At 47.5% G+C, this 18,300-nt stretch overlaps 1 long non-coding RNA gene across 1 annotated transcript; it reads right to left on the reverse strand.

Annotated features, from left to right (window-relative positions):
- Nucleotides 1-831: 831 nt before the first annotated feature.
- LOC121463570 lies at nucleotides 832-3,003 on the reverse strand. The gene is made up of 4 exons (XR_005976461.1): nucleotides 2,765-3,003; nucleotides 2,096-2,256; nucleotides 1,485-1,541; nucleotides 832-896 (listed from the first exon to the last, which is right to left on the reverse strand). It is a non-coding gene; the product is annotated as an uncharacterized LOC121463570 (long non-coding RNA).
- Nucleotides 3,004-18,300: the final 15,297 nt, after the last annotated feature.

Below are 18,300 nucleotides of genomic sequence, written 5' to 3' on the forward strand. Positions count from 1 at the left end.
CTTAGTCCACGTCTGCGTTCAGTCACGGTAGAAGGGTATGTTCCTATTCTCCAATGATTACCAGAACCTTCTCCAGTGCAGAAATGCAGAAAACCTTAAGCAAGCATGACCCTGGGAGTTAAGGGAGTTAAAGGGTTGTGGGGGTTCGGTTTCTGGAGTACAGTCGTGTGGCTGGTAACTTCCATACACTGAGTTAGCACCATCCTGTCTCTCGTTCCCAGCTTCCTGGCCTTATCTTCCAAACACAGTTCCCATACCTAAATCTTTATCTTAGTGTCTGTTTTGAGGGGAAACCCAAAATAAAACAAATCATAAACAAACAAGTGAAACAAACTAACTAAACAAGGGGCTAATAAGGGCCTCACAGAGAACTGAGATGAGACAGGAGTGAACGAAATGAACGCTCACAGGCTACAGGACACTAGAGCCCGTGAGAGGACTGTAGCCACAGGTGGTTAGTTAGCGGAGGGGGGAGGGGACTGGGATAGGGACTATCCAGACAGGGAACAGTGGGTGCGGCAAAGGTTCAAAGCAGTGATTGATATATTTGCCACGCCAAAGAAAAGAAAGGGCAGCCTGTCTGGTGGATGAGGAAGTGAGGTGGAGACGAAGGCCACATCACGAGGGCCTTTGCGGCAATCCACACGTAAATGACTCAGGATTTTATTATAAACGCCACAGATAAGGAATCAACAAATAGTTTTAGGCAAAAGAGTGATATGGCTTGCACTGCGCTTCCGGGTTATCTGCGCGGCTTTGGCATGCCAGCAGTTTCTGTGGGGGCGTGGGTAACAGGTGTCTGCTAAGGAGACCATTGCAGAACTTCAGGCCGCTGATGGTGGCTTGGACAGGTGCTGTGCACATCAAGGTGGAGATAGGAGATTTGGGATACGTTTCTGTGAAGAATAATGGCAGACAAAATGACAATGGCGTACCTTCGTCTAGACGAGAGATCATCATTCAATGCCCACCGAAATTCCCCAAAGATGGATACCGTTCTTAGCTTCGTGTTACAGATGATGAAGTCAAGGCACAAAGATTGCCTAGAGTAAAGATCTGAATGACCACTTTAATTACCATAGGTCTCCCTCCATACGTATATTCTGCGAGCTACAATTCCTGTGTGTGTGTGTGTGTGTGTGTGTGTGTGTGTGTGTGTGTGTACACTGCCAGGGCTTTGTGCATGCTAAGCAAGCGTCCACTGTCTGTGCTTTAACCTCTGGAGTTCTGTAACCCATCAGAGCCTGTCTTCTTTCTCAGGGATCAGAAACGAGGGTGAGGGCAAGAGGAAGCAAGGAGTTAAACTGAAACCCTGGAGTTCCCAGCGTAAACAAAATTTATGGGTGGTTATTACCCTAGAAGTAGCAGTACTAAGCCTCAATAGACCTGACCCAACTAGAATAACTCAGGCGTTAATGCCTTGTAGTAAGCTGAACTTAGAAAACAGGCCAGTTTGCAAAAGCAGGAGCTTTCCCGCAACCAACCTAAAGGGGCTTGATATGTCCAAGTCAGCATGACAGGGAAGTCCACCTGCATCAGCTCTGCGAAGAATACAACTCAAGTCCATGCCTGCAATCGAGGTACTTGGAAGGGTGAAGAAGGGTCAGGAGTTCTCGACCAACCTGAGTTACACGAAGCCCTGTCTCAACCAGCAACAAACAAGGCAAAAACCAAAAGCAAGCCAAACCAACCACACAAGAAACTTTGAAATAGTCTTGCCTTTTACCTTAGTTACTTTTCTATTGCTGTGAAAACAAACAAACAAAACATGGCCAAGGGAATTTATAGAAGAGTTTATTTTGGGTTTACGGCTCCAGAGATCTAGAGTCCATGACGGTGGAGGGTAGACAGCGGGCAGCAGAGGGCAGGCAGCAGGCAGCAGGTGACTAGAAGAGCTGAGAGCTAACACCTCAAACCACAAGCACGAGGCAGAGTCAACTCATAACGTTGAGTCTTTTGAAACCATAAGATCTGCTCCAAGTGACATGCTTCTAGCAAGGTCACACCTCCTAATCCTCCCCAAACATTCACCAACTGGGGACCAAGTATTCAAGTGCCAGAGACTTATGGGGTGGGGGAGGCATCCCATGCAAACCTCCACAGTTTTGGTTTTCTGTTTCAGATTTCTTCAGCCATTCTGCCAATAAAACTTCTCCGGTTGGCTTAGCTCGTGGCGCATCCTTCTGTTTTGTAGATGTGATGTTATCCAGTGGATGAGTCAAGCAGATCGTAGGGGGTTCACTTGGTGAGTTTTTCCTTTAATATAGACACTGTGTGGTTAGGAGGCCCACCCTGTCTCCAGCCTTTATACCACCTCTGTGGAATCAGGGTTAGACCTCCACCCTCTCTACATTCCTCGTGAGTCCCAACCCCCTGTCTCCTCCCAGTACTGCCTTAAGCCCCTGAGACCTTAAGACCCTGTGATTATGAGAAGCTCAGCCCTCCCAGACCTGCCCTTGTTCGTTCAGACTCAAACCTTTAAGGTTTACTCTGATTTACTCAAATCCTCTGCCTTATTCTGACGCCGTCTCCTGCAACACTGCTGGGCAGTCCTCTCAGCACCTACTCTCAGCTTTCTTAACTCCTGAGGGGAGTTAAAAACAACCCAAAGCCTGGGCTGCTTGCCAGACCAATTATGTTCTTTACGTTTCCCAGGTGTTTAATTTAGGGACCAGCGGAGAACCACAGACCGACCCGGCCTGCTCCTGCCAGATTAGCTTCCCTGGCAGCTGCCTCAGTGGGGGTGCTATCTATCCGGGGTTACCTCTGGATGGTGGGTGTGGCTGTGGGGTGGGTTCCTCCTTGGTCCCCTCACTACGACTGCTTCTTTCTCTGTCGTTGTTGCTGTAAACTCTTCCGGCCGTGAACTTCATGGTCTCAGAGTCCACCTCCCACCCCTTGTCTTCATTACAGTCACCGGAGATTGCTGGAAGGTTTTGATGCCTGGCTTGCTGTCACCAGCCAGCACAGCACCTGCTGGCTTCTCGGTGTCGGCAACACCCAGTCCAGTGGGCGTGTCTTAAAGAACCCTGCCCCTTCCTGCAGTTGCCCACCTTCTCACCACTTCTGATTCTGGTGTCCCCTCACTCCCCAACCTCAACTTTGAATCACTCGCTGGGCTCTGTTTTCCGCCGTTCCCCAGCTCACTTCCTCTAAGCCCCGGACACCGCACAGCCTGGAAACCCTGGAACCTACCCCGTCTCTCGGTCTCACCTCCTTCCTTCACCTCTTCCAGAGTCAACTCCGGCGTGACTCAGCCACCGCCCCCCCCCCCCCCCCCCCCCCCCCCCCCCCCGCCATAAGTGACCACCTGTTGGGAGCTATGAACCTCCAGATCCTGAATTTCTTGTAAACAACTTGTTTTCCTCTGCTCTGAGACAGCCTGCAGCTGCTCTGAGCACGAGACCATCAGGAGTTCCTGAGGGCAGGAGAGTGGTTTCTGGTGGGTTTGGCTGGGGCGTGGCTAGCAGTTAAGGATCCCTATATAAGCGGCTCTGGTACACAATCAAGGGGGCATTCTTGGGGCATTCTGGTTTCAAAGATGACCCGTGTCTCTGTCTGTGAGTCTTTGTGTGTTTCAATCTCCAGCCGCTTGCCCGGTTCACGAACTGTATGGCAGGGCATAGAGCGCAGACAGGTGTGATACGCCACAACCACCTTTAGCCCCCTTGCCTCTTTTGGGTCTTGGGGTGACCTGCGCTTGCTCAGCTGGAGTTCCTTCAACTCAAGTTGAAGAGTCTACTTGTAACACACCATCCAATAAGCAGCCGCGCCTGGCTGGAGAGTCATACAGTCGCAGGGATAGCCTTCCGGTGAACTCACCACCCCGAGGGGCGTTTTCCCACTGTAAACCTTATACTCAGCTGGGCAAGCCTCCTGTATTCTCGTTCAACAGCTCTTAAATCTGGTCCCTGGACCAGTAACATGGGTGTCACCTGGGAGCTTGGAAGCCTTTCACATTCTCATGCCCCAGCTTGGCCCTCCTGAGGCTGCCTCTCCGACTTGCTTTGTCAGGCCCTCCGGTGAGTCTGATGTGTGAATTCGAAGTGAAGCCATTGTTCTAATTCATTCCGTCTTCCTTTCTCTTAGGCAACTATTTCATCCTGTCGCCTCCTGTGCAAACATGGAACGCTTCCTTTTTCTGTGTGAGAACACGGAAGAATGAGAGGAACATCTACAAGCAACTTATATGACATGAACTCTTATGTTCTCTGGCTGAGTGAGAGTTTGCAGTATTCTGTGAGAGACAGTTCTAAAGCCTTGGCCTCAGTCACTGGCCTGGCAAGAGCTAAGCAGCCTGTGGATAAGGGGTGGGTGACTCACCTCCGATGTCAGTTGGTATGTCTGTGACCACGTGCTCTATTTGCCGTTTTGTTAAGGATCTGCTGGAGTCAGAGGGAGACCGTGTCCAGTAAGATCCTCCAATGTGTCGGCTCCAGAAACATACCAAGTCAGACTACTTTGCGCATGCCAAACTGATGTCACAAAAAAGTCGGGTGAGAGAGCATACTGCCTGCTGTTAGCCAAACAAAAAGATATGACCACGGGGAAGGGAAGAGGAGAGGGGCTGCCTAGGGCACCCCTCCCTCACTTCCTAACAGCATGGTAGGAGACACCTCCAGCTTGGAGGAGGGAGTTATGTTCAGGATTTCCGTCTTGGAAGCCAGTACCAGGCCCACCATGGGGAAACCGACTTCTGGGCAAAGCTATGGGACTTCCGCTAGGTCAATACACACATTGAGTCACTGGGATCCTTTTAGGCCAAGGTAACTGACACAGCCACTACCCTGTCACCTACGTGAGGCTCTAAAGTGTGGATTCTGGAGTTACCAATGGGGAACAGAGTATGGAAGCCAGCACAGAAGGGCCCACCATAGTGAGACCCAATGTCTTATAGAAGTCGAGGCCCCGTGGACACCCCAGGGTTCACGATGGAACCCCTCGACCTGCTCAGCATCAGATGGAGATCTGTGTGCTGGTGAGATAGACTTCCATCTCTGCCAAGACATTTCCAGGCTTTCTGTGGGCTTGGGCACACTCATCCTTCTCCTGAGACTGTGCGGGCCATCCACACTGTGAGATTCAGGTGTTATCCTGTTTTCCAGCAGCCTTGGTGCCCAGGGGACTGTCTCCACCTCCCATCCCTGAACCCCAGGCTGCTTAGCTCTTATCAGGCCAGTTTCTGATGACAAGGCTTTAGAACTGTCTCCCCCAGAGAGATAAACCCTGCAAGCTCTCCGTCACTCAGAGAAGGTAGCCGTTCATTTCACAGAAGTTGAGTAGAATCACCAGAGGCGAGTGGGGTGTGTGTGGAGCCATGGGAAAAGGATGAGCAAGGGCCACTGAATTACAGCAAAACAGGCGCAGGAAGCTATGGGGTGCTACTGCACAGCAGGGCGACTGTAGTGTGAATGTGGTATCCGTTACATAAAAATATTCTTGAGGCTGTTTGTGTTTTTGTTGTTGTTGTTGTTGTTGGTTTTGGTTTTTTTTTTGTGGTTTTTCGAGATAGGGTTTCCCTGTGGTTTTGGAGCCTGTCCCGGAACTAGCTCTTGTAGACCAGGCTGGTCTCGAACTCACAGAGATCCGCCTGCCTCTGCCTCCCGAGTGCTGGGATTAAAGGCGTGCACCACCACCGCCCGGCTAGGTTGTTTGTTTTTTTAAAATAGGGTCTCAAGTTGTCAAGGCTGACCTCAAACTCACTCTGTAGCTGAGGATGGCCTTGAATTCCTGATCCTCTTACAGACGTGTGCCTGGCTTGGACTGGCTGAGCCTTTTTTCCCCCCCTCTCCCTCTCTCCTTCTTTCTTTCCTTCCTTTGTTTCTTTGAAACAGGGTCTTGCTAAGTACCCTTTATTGACCCCCACCCCCACCCCCAGGACTCACTATACAGCCCAGGCTGGCCTTAAATCCCCAGTGATCTGACTGACTTCTAGAGTGTTACAGTTGCAGACATGAACCAATAAACTCAGTGAGCATGAACTCAATCAAGGAATGTTAACGCTTGGGGATATAGATAATTTGACATTGTTAGGACATTATACAACATATATATTTCCCAGGCATTACATAGTATCTGTTAATGTGTTTAATTTTAGGCACTTTATTTTTTGTTTGTTTGTTTTTATTTTTCAAGACAGGGTTTTGCTGTAGCTTTGGAGCCTGTCCTGGAACTAGCTCTTGTAGACCAGGCTGGCCTTGAACTCACAGAGATCCGCCTGCCTCTGGCTCCTGAGTTCTGGGATTAAAGGCGTGCGCCACCACTGCCCAGCTAATTTTAAACTCTTTAAAGACCTCTCCAATAAGAAATATGCATTGACTATCCAGGATTCCCAGGCCAAGTCCCACCACTGTCTTCTGTAACAATGTCCATGTGAGTTACACACGACCAGCTTCTCAGTCCTCACAACTCCCATGTCCTTAAGAGCATCGTGATTTTCAAGATAGGAGAGCTAAGCTGAACTGGTGTCATGCTTTGTAATGCCAGTACCTGAGAAGTAAAGGCAGGAGGATCAGGGGTTCAAGGCCATCCCTAGCTATGTGACAAGCTCTAGACCAGGCTGGGGTATATATGATATTTTATCTCAACACACACACCCCACAACCTTTTAAATGCTTAAATGTGTAGTTCAGGGTCATTAATTCCAGTCAAATTTCTGTGAAACTGTCAGCACTGTGTTTAAATCTTTTTATATATATACCAAGGAATCCACACATAGCAGCAACCGGAGCTAATATATAAATTTATCAAAGTCACAGTACAAATCAGATCACTTTTCCCCTCCCTCCTTGTGACTACCTGGTTCTAGCCAACACTGTCTCTTATTTGGATTTGGATTAGGACAATGACTTCCTATATCACTTCTTTTGTCCTTCCCAGTCTGTAATCTAAGTCAGACTGCATCTCTGTTCTACCCAGAACTCTCCAGTGGTTCTCATGGTACCCAACATCCCAGAAGGGCCTTCGTGACTTGGCTCTTGGAACCTCTCTGATGTCTGTTGCCACCTCGATCACCCAGATTCTGAACTAGCAAAATGAATCTTCATTGAGAATACCAGGGGACCTCGAGGGAGCTAGTAGGATTACCAGGGTACATTCTGTACCATGTGAGATTTGTAGACGTGTGTGTGCGAGCGTGTGTGCATGTGCACGCGTGTGAAGGCCAGAGGTTGACATCCGTTGTCTTTCTCGATTGCTCTCCCTCTTTTCTGTTTTCTTTTTTTTTTTTTTAACAGATTGCCAATTCCGTGCCCAGTTCTAGGGACTTGGGTCTGACTAGGGGTGCTGAGAAGGAATGAAGAAAAGGTAAATACGGACAGACAGACAGGCAGGCAGGCAAAAAGCTGGGCTCTACCATGAAGTCCCAGAACTTAGCATTGTAGATGACTGTGAGGTGGGTCCTGGGAATTGAACCCCGGTCCTCAGGAAGAGTAGCCAGTGCTCTTAGCCACAGAGCCCCTGAGCCATCTCTACAGCTCCACAGCTGTTCTTGAACTTCCTTTGTAAGGGTGGGTCTGGAATGTGGGTCCTTCTGTTTCAGTCTCCTGAAGGTGTACCATAGCATGAGGCTGTTTTGGATTTAAAACGAGACTCATCAAAAACAGTTGTGTGTTCTCTCTCCATACAGTTGGGGATGTGTGATGTGGAGAAAAGGGGGGGTTAGGTCTAGCCAGATCAGTATTTTCCTGAGAAGGAATGGTGAGGTGAGAGGGGGCAAGGGCATTAGAGCCAGTGGTGCAAAGGAACACTTACTAATGTTGGGCTCGAAAACTGCAGCAGGCAAAGAGGACATTGAGTTAGGTAATACATATAAACATTTATTGCAAGGCCTGGCACATTATAAAGGCTCAAGAAACATGAGCTGCTGTAACCACAAGCATCCATCCTAAGTCTAGGCTGAGTGTCCTTAAGCCCCCAAATGTCCTGACCAAATGACCTTCATTACTCCTCCGTGGCCTGATACCTGTAACTACATTCGGGTCTCCAGTGGAGAGATGATACTGAAGATGAAACAATAACACCTGAGAAAAGGAAAATAGTCAAGATATAGTTAAGTGCTTTGGGTGAAAATAACTAAAACTTAATTTGGGCATCACCCCCACCACCACCCCCACCAGCCCCACCACCACCCCCACCCCCACCACCACCACCCCCACCACCACCACCAAAAGCCATTATTTTTTCTTCCACTCAAGAATTTATCAGTAATATGTTCTTTGATTTCAGTACATAAAGATATGTCTCCAAAATATTACAGCCTGATAATGCTGTGGTTTTTCTCTGAAATATATCCCTCTTTTTGCAAGTCTTCCCTGACTTGGCTTCAGTCACATTCAGGCAGACATTCGGGGTGCTTCCTCATCTGTGAACCGTAGCTGCCAAGTCCCAAGCTGTGGCCGGCTAATTGGAAACCCGCCACCAAATAGAGGGGCTTTATCATTGTGTTCCAGACACTCAAGGCCAAGGCCCTTTTTCCTCCTGCTTCAGTATTATGCAAAGATTTGCCCAAGGAAAGCGTTCTGTCTTTATGTTTGTGCTAGCAGAGACGTGAATGCGTAGAGTGTCAGAATTGTGTGGGTTCTAAAGGGTAACACGTTGCATCAAAACTCAGGAGCAGGACTATGGAGCCAGGAGTCACAAGAGAAAAGCACGCACCCCCCACCCCCTCACCCCCGCCAGTCCAAGGTCCCACTGAGAGAGGACTGAAGCCACTCCTCCTTGGTGGAGGTTGATACACTTCTGTGCTGACTGTATGGATGGAGCTTTAGTCACTCAATGGAGGAAAAGTGTTAGGAGAAACAGTTATGGGTTCAAGTCCTTTTCTCGCTGCTTCTTCTTTATTAAAGATTTATTTTCCTGGGGAAAGGTTTTGGGTGCATAGAGCTTGTTTGAGCTGCCGAGGCACAAACAATGGATACCCAGAGAGACGTCCAACCCCTAAAGCAGCAGCCGATGATATATATTTGTGGAGAGTGTCACACCAAAAATGAAATAAAGTCCAGAGATCCAATCAGATGCAGAGAATGTGGATACAGAATAATGTACAAGAAAAGGACTAAAAGCCGGGCGATGGTGGCGCACACCTTTAATCCCAGCACTCGGGAGGCAGAGGCAGGCAGATCTCTGTGAGTTCGAGACCAGCCTGGTCTACAAGAGCTAGTTCCAGGACAGGCCCCAAAACCACAGAGAAACCTTGTCTCGAAAAAATCAAAAAAATAAATAAATAAATAAATAAATAAATAAAAAATAAAAGAAGAAGAAAAAGAAAAGGACTAAAAGATTGGTGGTTTTCGATGCTCGGTGAAAATGTGAAATTCAGGAGTGTCTTCGTTCAACATTTGCCCCACTGATGCTTCTCTGTGTAGCTTTATGACTACAACTGTGTACCTGTGGTTTCACTTTAGAAATGTGATTGTATTTTAATATTTGTATAAAGGAAGTTTTGGTTTAAAAAAAAAGATTTCTTTTCCTATTAAATTAAGTGTATATGCATGTCTCTGTATGGGGGTGATATGTGCACATAACCCCTGGAGGGCAGAAGAGAGGGTGAGGTCCCCCCGGGAGCTGGAGTTTATAGGCATTGTGAACTGCCTGATGTGGTTGTTTGGAAGCAAACCCAGGTCCTCTGCAGAAGCAGTGTGCACTGCGGGGCCAGCTCCCTGACTCCCACGGTTTGCTCCTCATCAGAGGAGCCTGGATTCCATTATTTGTGAAGTAGATGTGGTCACTCTGAGTTTCCTCAATCCTTTCATTCATTTTTGACGTTTCTGCTCATGAGAATGTGTGTGGAAATTAATCTATTCGCAGAGGTAGAGGTTGCCTTTTAATGGAAAAATTCTACAATCGAAGCTATCTCTTATTCACGGAATTGACTTAATGTAACTGAACAGCTAGGAGCTAGCTGCAGGATTGCATTTATTTAAATGAGTTGTCCTCTGAAGGCTGGTGATGTAACTCAGTGGGTAGAGTGCTTACCTAACGTGCACAACGTTCTGGGTTTGATTCTCAGCACCACTTAAAACCTGGCCTGGTGACCTGTAACCCCTGACCTGTAATCCCCGCACTTAGGAGGTAGCCCCCAGAGGCTCAGAAGCTTATCACACATTGAGTTTGAAGCCAACCTGAGCTACAAGACACCCTGTCACAAATACAAAGTAACTGCAAAATGAGAGGTTGCTTGAAAAACATCCGGGAGAGTTGTCTGACCCTGGGGTGAGCTGAAGGGGGGCGGGCAGAACTGCAGGCTCAGGGTGTTCCACTTCCCAGGCCCCAAGCTGTTAAGATTTCCACGTTACCTTATCAGAGTACAGCTGATAAAGGGGAGAAAGAGACAGCACCAGCCTGTCCTGCAGGATTACTTCTTATCTGTAATTTGTGGAAACCAGGTTGAGGGGCCTGCCCGTCCCTTGATCTCTTTCCTTTAGGAAACCCATTTCAGGGCAAGGTCATACTCTGTTCCCTCTGTTTGGCATCTCTGCCAGGGAATCTGGAGCTGTCATTTGTTTCCTGTTTATGCCAAGTTATTTATTTAAAATCATTAGACAAAACATTCCCAAGGTGCGTGTTGGATGGACAGCGCATGCTCCCTTGGTGATCTGCTCGCTGAGAGCTCTGTCGGCTCCTCAGGCCACAGCTGCTTTTCCTTCCGCTCAGACGTGCTACTGGGACAGGCACTGGCATCCGACGCTCCCTCTGCCTGGAGTGCTGTCACCACCAGCAGCCTTACTTACACACTTCCTCACACTTCTCATCCTGTCATTAAAATGCCACCTCCGCCGAAGCACCTCTGACCAGCCCCCTTCAGTTGTAACCCGCTTGCCCAGTGGGCTCCCTGCCCGGCCCCTAGTTTCCTCCTATCGTGCCTATTAGGCCATTTTACCATTTACTTGGTCGTCTCTTTAGTATAACATAAGCTCCAGGGAGAAGAAGTTTTCCTTTTGTTATTTTGTTTATCGCCCATGCCCAAATCGGGTCCATGTACATACATATAGGCCCTAAGTATTTACTTCTATAGCTATTACTTATGCATTTAATAGTTTTCTTTTTAAACAAACAAACATATAAATAAATATGTGTGTGTGTGTGTGTGTGTGTGTTCGCGCGCACATGCGTGCTTGTGTATGCTCACACCACAAATTGCACTTTCGGAGGACAGAGGACAACAGCCCTCTCTTTCTACCATGTTTTAGGGATTGAACTCAGATCAATAGGCAAAGCTCCTTAACCCACTGAGCTCTCACCGGCCCCAGGAAGGGTTGTATTTTTTATAGTTCTTTATCTGGCAGCTACATGTATTGATTGTAGGTTTTTCACTGCTGAGTAGCATTTCACAGTATGGGTGCTCAGGCTTGTTGAGCTTTGCTCATCTACTGAAGGACAGAAGGGCTGGTTCCAGTTTGGAGCCACTGGAACCAGGAATAAAGCTGCTACTGACAGTCACTGGTGGGAATGCACTCTTTTCTCCGAGATAAAAGCTCAGGTGTGAGCTGGGCATGGTGGCGCACACCTTTGATCTCATCACTTGGGAGGCAGAAGCAGGTAGATCTCTATGAGTTCGAGGCCAGCCTGGTCTACAAAGTCAGTTCCAGGACAGCCAGGGCTGTTACACAGAGGAACCCTGTCATGGCGGGCGGGTATGGCGGGTAAGTTCAGGTGTGTCATTGTTGGTTGATCAGTAGTTAGGTTTCATTCTCCAGAAACTGAACTGTTTTGCATAGGATGTGACATTTTTGCCCCTTCACCAGCATTGCAGGAATAATATCGCTTTCTGTACCCTTGCCAGCCCAAGTCTGTTCTCTTCATCTACCACATAGGTTCCTGGGATCAAACTCAGGTCATCCAGCTTGCAGCGGGCACCTTTAACCTACTGAGTTATCTAACCAGCTCTTACTCTCATTTTGAAGAAAGGATTAAAAAATGTATGTGTATACATGTTTTGCCTACATGTGAACTCTGTGTGTCCCTGGTGCCCACGGAGGTCAGACATGGGTGCTGGGAGCCCTGGATTTGTTGTGCTGGGTACTGAATCCAGGTCCTCTGCAAGAGCAGTAAGTGTTCTCAGCTGCTGAGGCATCTCTCCAGCACTTCTTAAAAAGATATTTTGGGGGACTGGAGAGATGGCTCAGCGGCTAAGAGCATTGCCTGCTATTCCAGAGGTCCTGAGTTCAATTCCCAGCAACCACATGGTGGCTCACAACCATCTGTAATGAGATCTGGTGCCCTCTTTTGGCCTGTAGGCATATACACAGAATATTGTATACATAATAAATAAATACTTAAAAAAAGATATTTTAGCCGGGCGATGGTGGCGCACGCCTTTAATCCCAGCACTCGGGAGGCAGAGGCAGGCGGATCTCTGTGAGTTCGAGACCAGCCTGGTCTACAGAGCGAGTTCCAGGACAGGCTCCAAAGCCACAGAGAAACCCTGTCTCAAAAAAAAAAAAAAAAAAAAAAAAAAAGATATTTTGGTGGGGATATAATGATGTCATGCTTCTCATTTTCATGATTCTTCTGTGTAGAATCTGGAACATCTTTTATGTGTATCCTTTGTAGTATTTCTTCTTCTATATATGGTCTTCAGTGTCGTAGTTTGAATGAGAATGGCCCACATAGACTTGTATAATTGCATGCTTGGTCTCCAGTTGATGGACTGTATGGGAAGGATTAGGAGGTGTGTCCTTATTTGAGGAGGTGTGTCCCTAGGGACGGGCTTTGAGGTCTCAAAAGCCCACACCAGGCTCAGTCTCTCTCGCTCTCTCTCTCTCTCTCTCTCTCTCTCTCTCTCTCTCGATCATATAAAGCTCTTAGCTACTTCTTTGCTTCCATGCCTTTCTGCTTCCCACTGTGATGATCATGGACTAACCCTCTGAAACTGTGAGCAAGCCCTCAACTAAAGGCTTCTTTTTTGATAATAGTTGCCTTGGTCAGGGTGTCTCTTTGCAGCAGTAGAACAAGGACAAAGACATTCAGTGACACATCTCTTCATGTCTTTGGCTCATAGTCTCATTGCATCGCTTGTCTCACTACTGACTTGGGAAAGTTTAGCCATTCTGGATATTAGTCTTTTATCATAGATATGGTTTGAAAATGGCTTCTCTCGCTTTGAAAGAGGTATATACAGGAAGAGATTCCCCATCATCACATCCCCAGGTATGTGTTTGTATGTGTGGCATTGGCACTGAACCCAGGGCCTAGCACATGCTAGGCAGGGCTTAATCACTGAAACACCCCAATGCCTCTTCTTCTCCTTTTAAGGATTGTTCACAAAGTAAATGTTTTTATGGTTTTTGATAAAGTCTGTGATAGCTTGAATGTAATTGGCCCCTATAAGCTCATAGGGAGTGGCATTACTAGGAGGTGTGGCTTTGTTGGAGTAGGTATGGCCTTGTTGGAGGAAGTGTGTCACTGTAGGGTGGGCTTTGAGGTTTCCTATGCTCAGGATATCACCCAGTGTCTCAGACTACTTCCTGTTGTCTGCAGGTAAAGATGTGGGACTCTCACCTCTTTCTCCAGCACCATGTCTGCCTGCGTGCCACCATGTTGTACCATGATGGAAATGAACTAAACCTCTGAAAATGTAAGCCACCCCAATGAAATGTTTTCCTTATAAGAGTTGCCGTGTTCATGGTGTCTCTTCACAGCAATAGAAACCCTAACTAAAACAAAGCCCAATTTACCAATTTTCCTTGAGTTGTTTATTGTAATGGTTTAAATAAAATGCTGTAGATCCCTGAGCAGCGGGCAGCAGGCCATGAGACCACGCCACAGGTCCCTGAGCAGCGGCATGGCAGGCCACAAAGGCAGCCAGTTCCTAGGCAGGAAGCCGTGTGGCAGATGAGAGACTGAGACAGATAGGCATGCCATGCAGAGCAAAGTTGGATATTTGTTGAGTGGTTTATGGAAGGAATGGGGAGAAGGGAGAAGAGGAGAGACTCAGAGAGAGAAACAGAGAGGGGGGACAGGGAGAAGTGGGGAGAAGGGAGAGACAGAAGCTGCCTCTTCAAGAGAGAGACAGAAATGAAAGAACTCTGGCTGAAAGCTGACGATCAGCTTGCCTGGGTAGATGGGTGTGGAAGTGGTCATGGCTTATCTCTTAAAGGGACAGGACAGACCATTACAGTTATGCTTGGTGTCAAGGTTAAGATGTCTTTGCTTAACCAGGTCTTAAAGTTATCCTCCTATTTCTAGCTCAGTGGTTTATATTAACAGCTGTGAGATACTCTGAGGTCATTTTTAACAAAGTGTGAGGTTAGAGTGAATTTTTTTTCTCTGCTTATGGACATCTAATTTGGAACCTACATTTTGACAAACCCTTCCAGGGTGTCGGGGTATAAGAAGCACTGGGAGGGATTCATGGTTAGTGATGAAAATGGTAAAGAGTCACCCACTCTTCAGGGAGAGGGGTGTGCCTCTGCTCTAGAAATATAGCTGCAAGCATAAACGCAACAGCCATAAGTGGATTTTAAGTTACCAATGTGATGGCTCTGGAGACGGGGTTGGGGGAAGATGTGCACATATCTTATAGAGAAGAGGCCAGAGCTCAGGGACCGGAATCTTTTTTAAGAAGCTATGTTTTCAAAGACTTTTTTTTTTTTTTCGAGACAGGGTTTCTCTGTAGCTTTGGAGCCTGTCCTGGAACTCCCTTTGTAAACCAGGCTGGTCTTGAACTCACAGAGATCCGCCTGCCTCTGCCTCCCAAGTGCTGGGATTAAAGGCATGTGCCACCACTGCTCGGCTTTAAAGACTCATTTTTATATGTGTCTGTGGAGTTTACCAAAGTTGGAAGAGGGCATTGGATCCTCTAGAGCCAGTATTACAGATGTTAGTGCTAGGAATTGAATTCAGGTCCTCTAGAAATCTGGAAGATTCACCCTTCTCTGCAGTCCTGTAAGTTACCTTCTTAATAGTTCTACAAAGGTGTGTGTGTGTGTGTGTGTGTGTGTGTGTGTGTGTGTGTGTAATAGGGTGTCTTACTTGATCATTGTCTGCTTTATTTTATTGAAGCTAGGTCTCTGAACCCCAGAGCTCACTGAATCTGGGTAACAGAGCCAGCTTGCTTGGGATGAGACAGTTGCCATGCATGCCTGACTTTTCTGTCGCTGCTGCCGATTCAAACTCCTGTCCTCCCCACTGAGCCATCTGCTACTTCTATTTTTATTATTCTGGATAATAAGGAACTCTGCCCTTTCTGGAGATAAACACTGCAGAGGCAAGTTTGAAAAGACAGCCAGAGCTGGGGTGTGGCTCAGTGGAGGAGCACTTTCTCTACCATGTGAGAGGCCCTGAGTTCATCCCTAGGCCTAAATAAAAAAGCAAGCAAGCGAACCCAGAAGAAAGACAAAGGTGATGTTTTATAATGGTGATGTTCAACAGATAGCTCCTGAAATTCCTGAAAATGTAGAAATAGACTTTCAGAGACTTTCAGGAGCTGGTATAAGCTGGTTTATAGGAAGGATAAGAAGATAAGAAAAAATAACAGAAGCCGGGCGATGGTGGCGCATGCCTTTAATCCCAGCACTCGGGAGGCAGAGGCAGGCGGATCTCTGTGAGTTCGAGACCAGCCTGGTCTACAAGAGCTAGTTCCAGGACAGGCTCCAAAGCCACAGAGAAACCCTATCTCGAAAAACCAAAAAAAAAAAAAAAAAAAAAAAAAAAAGAACAGAGAGAGAGAACACACCTCTTGCTGCTTTTTTCTAGCAAGGAGCCAGGAAATGGGGGTGTATGTTTATGACTTGGGGTGGCCTTTTGATTATCTATTTTCTTTTTCTGCATTTCTTTGTTTTGCTTTGTTTTTGAGATGAGGTTTCTCTGTGTAGCCCTGACTATCCTGGAACTCATTCTGTAGACCAGGCTGGCCTCGAATACTCAGAGATCCGTCTGCCTCTGCTTCCCAAGGGTTGGGATTAAAGGAGTGCGCCACCACCGCCCAGCATTAACCCACATTCTCAAATCTACATTTTACCACATGGCCTTTTACCTTCCCTCAGTACAGCATGTCTGACTTGCTCTGAGTCTGCTGGCAAATCCCTGCCTTTTTTTCTTCCCAGGGTTCTCTTTCTTCCAGAAGTTTCACCTATTCTCTCCTGCTTAACTATTGCTCATTCAACTCTTTATTAAACCAATCAGAAGGCGCCTCAAGGAGAGCCACATCTTTTCAGTGTACAAAAGGATTATTCTACAACATCTGAGGGCTGTGGCTCCCATGTAGACTTAGCAGTAACCACATCTGGTCACAGAAGGCCCTTACAGGTAAACATGGCTCTGAGGGTAAACGCGCCTACTGGGCAAGCAGGAAACCCCTTAACTCATGATACGGTAGGAGAGAACATACTCCACAAAGTTATCTTCTTGTCTCCACGTGTGTTCTGTAGCACGGTGCCCAAAAGAACATATGTGTGTACATGTATACACACATACAAATAATAAATAAATATCAAGATAAAATAACTAAACAGGAAGCCATGTGGTGGCCAGGAGGAAGGAAGGATGCTCTCCCCCACCCCTGGCCCCGGACACCTGCAGCAGGCAGGAGAACTGACCCTCCTCACCAGCTGCAGCACTTGGGAGAGCAGACCCTGCACCCTGCCTGGGCAGCGCAGCACAATAGAGCTGACCCTGTTGACAGGGGCATGCATGAACCAGTCCCGAAAATGAACATAAATGATCTGGTCCTGCCCCCCTCCCCCATATGCCGTAGGGAGGCATGGGCAAGCGAGAGATGCCCCTGACTCTCACCACCTGTGGCAGGTGGTGTGTTGGAGCCCACAAGACTTTACAATAAATGTATGGCTGACACACCAATAGGCAGAACCCTGGGAAGTGTATGCGTACACGCCCACATAAAATCATCTGTTTTGCAGAGCTGCAGGAACACTTGTGTTTTGGGAAAGTCACGTCATATCTGTAAAAACCTTGTGAAGCCATGATTCCTCCCTTCAAAATGGGATTCATTCCCGAAGCACCTCAGCAGTGTAACTTCTGCACTGGCAGTAGAATGACCTTTCCATTCTTCCACACCATGAGACATTAGAGCAACAATATGCACTCTTTGTTCTAACAGTCAATAGAGTCAATCCCACAAAATTACTTGCTAACAGACCACATAGAAATGTCTAAAGAAGACAGGCACCGAGCAGGAAGGCAGCGTGCCCACCTTTGCTAACAAACAAGTCTGAGTGTCCCCAAAACTGCTTATCACAAAAGAGATTGGATGAGGAAAATGGGTGAATCCAGGATTCAGGGATGTTTAGTAACCTTACCTAATGGTTTGGAATGTCAGGTATTTCCCCTTGAATACTGACTCTTTCCTGGGTTACGTCACCTGTTCCGGAGTGTTGCTTTGTAGGGTTCCACCTGCCCCTTTTGTGATTTTGATATGCATATTATTATTGTCCTTGCCTGTGGAATTTTCCAACTCTGTCTGTAAAAACTAGAAACCTCGTGGAGATCAGCCCTTACTCTCCTTCCTCCTCCTCCTCCTCCTCTTCCTTCTCCTCCTCCTTCTTCCCCTTCTTCTCCAGTTCCTCACACTCCACTTTTTACCCTCTCCTGAAAAAATAAAGAACATGCAGAGGTAACGTGCTTGAGGTAACTTTTATCCTTAGATCCTTGCTTGCCATAGACATTCTATTCTGAGCCCTGAGGGGGTACTCAGGCTGGTACTCAAACTCCCTCATAGGCTGGAGAGCTGTCTCTGAGAGTGGCCCCTGCACCCCACCCACAACACAGTAGAGCTGGCCTTGGTGGTGGAGGTGTGGGTGACTGAGAAAGCTGGACAACCGGCCCTGCCTCTTGCTCCTTGCTCCATAGGGTGAACTAGCAAGGGCTGTGCTTCAGAGCTCCCCCTGGTGGTGAGGATTGGGGAGAGCTGGCCGGTTGACCAACTTTTTAACCACTCAGGCCCAGAACTATGGCTATGTGCAGGCCCGGGCAGATCTAAAGCTGCAGGATCTCCACGACACAGGACAACAACATATCCAAGAGGAGTCCCAGGGAGAGCCCAGCATCAATGGTGCAGCAGAAGCCAGAGGCCTCGAACCAGACCAGTGACTCACTGCAGCGAACACTTGCAAGGAAAGATGCATGGACTAAAGAGCGTGCCGCGTGACTCACTGGGTCACACCGCAACTGCCATAACGAGATTTTTCTTTCTTTTTCTTTTAAATTTTATTCCATTTTATTTTGCGGGGAGAGGTTGTAAGGGCAGATAGAAAGAGATGGGGAGATGAATGGGATAGAGATGCGTGATGTGAAAGCCACAAAGAATAAATAAAAAGTTAAAAAAAAATCACATGGACCTAA

This window comes from Microtus oregoni, unplaced genomic scaffold (assembly GCF_018167655.1).
Source record: "Microtus oregoni isolate MIOR12 unplaced genomic scaffold, Mior012 000027F_ref0000203, whole genome shotgun sequence".
NCBI lineage: Eukaryota > Metazoa > Chordata > Mammalia > Rodentia > Cricetidae > Microtus > Microtus oregoni.